Raw genomic sequence first — 6,062 nt, forward strand, 5'->3', positions numbered from 1 at the left:
CCGCAAAAAAAAAAAAAAAAAAAAAAAAAAAAAAAAAGAGTATAGCTAAGATTCTGGTGGCAATCCGGAGCCACCTTACTGCCATGTGTAATATTACCAGGTGCATTAGGTTGAGCTTGAAGTACATCAACAAGGCATAACTTGAGGCATCAGCATTTGACTTTCAACAATCAGCTTCTTACATTAAATTGTCAGCTCTTTAAAATCAGAAATGATATCTTTTTCTGCTTCCTATTCCTAGTGTCCTGGCACATAAAAAGCACTTAACATTTGTTTACTGGAATTTGAGCTGTTAGACATGGTGAGAATAGCGGGGTATATATAGATCATGCATATTAAGTGATTGCAGATGTCCAGAGGTGATTTGATGGTGAAAGGGAAGGTTGGCACATGTTAATAGTCCTAATAGTTGCTGCTGTTTACTGAGCATGTAATTATATATCAGGCACTGTGCTGGGCACTTCAGTTATACAATCCTAGTTAATTGTTCAGAGAATACAATGAGATTGGAGCTGCAGGAGACGGCCTTTCACTTTCAGAGAAGTACCTGTCAAGAAGCTGTACTTTTTCTCCCATGTGTATTTTTGGTAAAGCCAGTGGAGAACCAGATATTATTGCCAGATTAGCGCTTTCATTCCCATCCCGAACTTTCTCTCCATATTAGAGCATGTGCGCGTTGTTTAAAGTGATATTTAGTTCCTTCTGTCAAGGAGACTAAAGTTGACCAGCGTACTCATTGCTTATCTTTTTCTTCCCAAACCTCCCAACCCCCTGATTGCAATATAACTAAATAAAAAAAAAATTCTGTGGGTCTCGTGTACTTGAGCTCCCAGCCAAGACCAAAGATCAAAGTCAAGAGAGGATATTGAGCTCCCTCCCAGGTCCCTGGGATGCTGTATTTGCAGACACTGTTTCCAAGTCAGTCCTGGAGGAGTAGCCCTTTAAGAAATAGGACTGCAGGTAAGCTCATCCACTTTGGAGCCTTGTAGTCTTAGGAAACATTGTTACTGGTCTTTGGTCACTTAGGGGAAGAGAAGGAGGAAAATACAAGACAACAATCCCCAAAGGTTGGTTTTCAGCACTGCTATTAGAGCATGACCCCTTAGAATCTCTGGGATAGTTGTGCAGAGAACAGCCTGCCGCGTCTGTGACCCTCTTTCCTTTTCTCACGCTGCCTTTGAGCATCTTGCATGTTTGTTAACGAATCAGCCATGAAGCCTGTGGTTTTCTGTGGCACATTTCTAATAATATTTGTAAAGGCTATTATTTAATGAACCGCATAAATATCATAAGAGCAGTCTTTTGATCGTGAACAGGGGCTAAAAGCCAGTCCAGGGGCTAAAAGCGCTGGGGACTTGGCTGGGAGGCTGTTTCTGCCTTTCAGAGCCTCCTGTAGACTGAAAAGTTAGGTAAGGCTCGGGACGTGTGTGCAGCCAGCGTGAATTTCTCCCTGTAGCTTTTCTTTCTCTTGGCCTTCACAATCTATGTCCTTATTTCTCTGTCTGACCAACCTCCCTGTATTCCCTATTAGTTGTTTTTCTTTTTAGAGAATTTATCTTTGACTGACTGAAATGAATGAATTGGAACTAATGTTCTGACTCTCAGCATTCATCCATTGGGCTCTGGAGCCATACCGTCCTGGCCTGGAGTCCCAGCTCCTCTGGTTTTGTGCTCTATGACGTTAAATAGCTTTACTGCTGAGAACCTCAATCTCCTAAACTGGAAAATGGGCGCATAGTGTCAACCACACGGGGTTGTTACAAAGGTGAAGTGAAATCATAAAATCAGGTGGGCGGTTTGCAGGGCAGAGCTTAATAAATGCTAGTTGTTGCTGCCTTTGTTGTTGATATTGATATCGAAGAAGTTTTTGAAGGATTTGGTTTTCACTTTTAGGTTGGTGTGTGGAAAGAGCCCTAAACCCGCCTTAAGAGGCCAGGGTTCAAATGCAGGTGCTGCTGTTGTTTACTGTTTGTGGTACTCAGGGCAAATTTCCCCATCCCACCAAGGTATAAAATGGTGATAGGGTTACCAGCTTGCCTGGGTTTCAGTCAGAAGATATGAACAAATGTATAAAAGTGCCAGGCATGCGGGAGGATCCTAATCCTTTTTTAAAAAAGCAAATTGGAAAAGGGAATAATGTTTTCCATTTTGCAGTTACTTTATTTCTTGAGGCCAAGAGGAACTGGAATATAGTTTGGAGTCTAGGACACAGCAGAGAGTACCTATGACCCAGGAACAAAGGGCACAGAAGGGGAGACAAGGAATCTGAGTTGCAGAAACTCCTCTGGCAGAGTTTTTATAACTCACAGGGTTGAGTTTCAGGGAAGCTGCCTAAGGGCTTGAACTTCTTTGTTTCCCTTCTTTCAGGGTCCAGGTGTGGAAACAATCATAAAGAGATCGCTTAAAACTATAGTAATGGGAAACATGGTGAACTTGAAATATTTAATTAGGATCTATTTCTTACAAAAACATGAACTGGGAGGTCTGTGCAAACAGTGCAGGGAGGGTATGATGCCCTTGTTCCCGTGGGTTTGACTCTCTTCCCAACTGATGTCTCAGTTAAATGGTCTAGAAATGGGTAGTTTGCCAGAGAGAGGCCACCTGGTGTTGAGGAAGGGTCAGTCTCTGAAGGTGGACAGCCTGAGTTCTGAGTCAGCCAGTTGTAGACAGAGTAGGCAGGAATACCTAGCAGAGTCCTTAGCAAATGGGCATTTACTAAATGGAGGGTATCAGGCAGTATATCATCCTGAGAATGGTTAGGGATTTGGGAGCCAGAGGGAATGAGATTGCTCTCAACTCCACCACTTGCGAGTTATATGACATACTGGAGCAAGTTATTAACTAGGCTAGGACTCGTTTTCCTCATCAGTAAAATGGGGATGATAACAGTAATTACCTTCAGGGGTCGATGTCAGGATAAAAAGTGGATTATGAATGTAAGCAAGCTGCTTAGCAAAGCATCGGATACACAGTAAATTTGTACCATTTATTATTTCCCTAAAGATAGGTTTTAAAGGTGTCCACTGAGTCTCGGAGTTAATGTCTAATGGCAAAGCTCCACTCTCCATACAAGTGTGTGTGTGTGGGGGGGGGGGGGGGGGGGGGGGGGGGGGGGGGGGGGGGGGGGGGTGGGGTTCTCCCAAAGGATGGGCTCTTTCCTGTTTAGCCAAGAGATGGGTCCAAAACCCAGAGCTGGGGGAAGCCCTGAGTCAGCTGCAGAGTGGAAATCTGCCTCTTTGGATTTTATTGGAAGTAAATCAGGATGTCTGTGTAGTGGGTGGTAAGATGAGGAATTCCTTGTAGAGGAAGACAGTCAAAAGTGAGGGAGCCAGGCCTGAGGAGCTGGGCCAGCCCCCTGGGGGACTCTTTTGTCACTGGCACTGGCAGGAGTACCGAGAAGCCTGGATGATGGCTGGCCAGGTCTGTGTAATCCAGGGTGTTTGTATAGATTCTTCATTTCCTGTGTTTTTCCCCTTGTTTCTCCCTCCAGTGTTTAGAATAATCTTGGAAAGTTCCAGCCAAGGACAGAGAGTTGTTGGCTTGTCAGGATCAGTGTTGGGGAGCAGCATCCCTGGGCCCTTCCAAGTGGTGACAGTGGGAAGCTAAGAGAAGGAATCCCGAGTACAGCAAGAGGATGTGTATGTGGTCAGTTCGGGGAGGTGGAACAGCTAGCCCGGTCAGTCTTCCTCCTCTTTGCAGATAAAGAAACCGAGGAAGATCTGAGCCATGGCACTGTCCTATTTTGTCCTTCACTGTATCCTCAGCACCCTTAGCAGGGTTCCTGGTGCCTGGCACAATCTGCATTTCTTTGAATATCAGTCGTTGATTGCAAGATGCATCATTATTTCATATACCACTAAGAAGGAAAGAACATGCTACTGGTTAGTTGTAAGATGCCATTGATTGCTGAGTCACTAATTTTGAAGAAGCTAAATGTGAAAAAAATGAGTGTCTTCGAATTAATAAAATGTAGTTGTAAGCATCCAATAGATATTTGTTAATTGGATGGATGAAGCATACAGAGATTAGAATCAAGGAAAAACACTAGTGCAGATAAGTACAAACCTAGGAATCCAAACTATTAAAGCGTTAAAGCACGAACCTGTTCATCCTTGTTTTCTGTGGATTCACTGATTTTGGTGTTCATTCCGTAAACATTTATTGAAAACCAGTTACGTACCAGACGCTGTACTGGTTTGGGGATATAGAAACTGTAGGAGCTGGGGATCCAGAAATCAATCAGTTCCTTTCTTCATGTTCAGGCCAATAAGGGAGACGGACACAGAAACAAAAAATTCACAGTCAGTGTGGTCTTCAAAAAGTTTGCAAAGAAAGTAGGGGCACAGTACTGTGGTGGCAGCAGGGCATGGAGAGAGGCAAGGCAGTCTTTCCTGAAGAGGTGGTGGTTTAGCTGCATCTTGAAATGGAAGTCAGCAGGCACATGAGAGGAACGAGGTCGCAAGGGAAGAGAAGCACGAGGGGAGACAGTCCTGTAGCAGTGCGGTACACCTACGGTCCTGCGAGGGGTTCAGGATGTCTGGAGCTTGGTGTGAGAACGGGCAGGACTGAGGTGGATGTGGCTGAACCGCAGGCAGAGGGCAGCTCCAGGAGGGCTTGGGATGCCGTGCAGAGGGCCTCAGCCAGTGGTTTTCAGCCATCCTCAGTCCTGAGGAAGGACCCAGCAGAGCGATTGCTGGGGGGAGGGTAGAGGGCCAGGCAAGGGTGATCTTTGCTTCAGACAGAGCAGCTCTGCTTTGATCTGTTTTATTTCAGTTTTTCCGAGTAATGGCTTGAAGGAAAGATAGCCCTTTTGGATGCTTAAAGGAATGCATGGTTTGAAAACTGGTGCCACTGGTCATACGGGCAAGGAGATGAGAAGGCACTTAGGCTGGAGCCTGAGGGTTGTTCTCTGAAGCTCAGACGGAGGTAGCACATGTTCTTAACTACAGATTCCCCATTGGCCTCTACACCTGCCCGTGAACCAAAGGGGGACACACACCTTTGGGAAATCTTCGTGATCAAGTCAGAAGCTATCACTTGTAATGAAGCTGTTTTTGACTGGAATAAATATCCAGGAAGCTGTAATGGAACATCTGCTGGCTGACTTCATTTTAAAATTCCCAGGTGTGACCTTGCCAAGGAAACATTACCTTTTTGAAGTGGAAGGGTGCAGAAGGCTGCTGTGGTTGAAATGAGACTCTGGGCGCTGAGGCTGCCCCGAGCTCACCTGGGGAGTTGTAGCATGTTCACCAGCATGGGTATCAAGGGGGCTTGTTCTTATTCTTTAAAAGGCCAATGTGGAAAATGAAAGCCTCTGTGAGATGTCTGTGTCATGGGGGCTAATCTGACCAGAGGGACTCAGAGCGGCAGTGAAGGCCAAGGAATTCCTGAGTGTTCTCTGGTTAGATTTCCTTGTAACTCACAAGGGGTCTGTAAAGAAAACAGATTGTCTAACAAGTTCCTGATCCTGTCTCCCTCGAGGCTCCTTCCCAATTCCCAGTCACTTCCTGACACGGCTGCAGTATACTTGCCTCTTCTCCAAACCTGTATCGCAAGCTGCTAAGAAGGAAAGGAAGGGACAGAGAGATGTGGGACTTTGGGTCCAGGCTGCTCTTGAGTGGTGCTGGCTAAATCTCTTAACTTCTCAGAGACCTATTTGCCCATCAGTATAAGATGCATCAATGTGCATTTACTGTTCATAAGTGTGTGGACCTAGCATTAAGAGAAAAGTTACATATCTCTTGGCGTCTCATCTTAGTCACCTGTAAAATAGATTATTAACTATACTCACCTTCAGGGGGAGAGGGGAATTGGATGAATTCAGTCAAAAGGTACAAACTTCCGGTTATAAGATAACTAAATACTAGGAATATAATGTGCAACGTGATAAATAGAATGAACACTGCTGTATTTATATATGAAAGTTAAGAGAGTAAATCCTAAGATACCTCATCACACAAATTTGTTTTTCTGTTTCTTTACTTTTATATCTCTATGAAATGATAGATATTCACTAAGCTTATCGTGATAATCACTTCTTTTTTTTTTTTTTTTTTTTTTTT

At 44.5% G+C, this 6,062-nt stretch overlaps 1 protein-coding gene across 1 annotated transcript in view; it reads left to right on the top strand.

Moving 5' to 3' along the window:
* FGGY (FGGY carbohydrate kinase domain containing) overlaps window positions 1-6,062 on the top strand; it is a 417,095-nt gene that overhangs the window by 31,345 nt on the left and 379,688 nt on the right. The window lies entirely within an intron of this gene.

Source organism: Physeter macrocephalus, chromosome 4 (genome assembly GCF_002837175.3).
Source record: "Physeter macrocephalus isolate SW-GA chromosome 4, ASM283717v5, whole genome shotgun sequence".
Classification (NCBI taxonomy): domain Eukaryota; kingdom Metazoa; phylum Chordata; class Mammalia; order Artiodactyla; family Physeteridae; genus Physeter; species Physeter macrocephalus.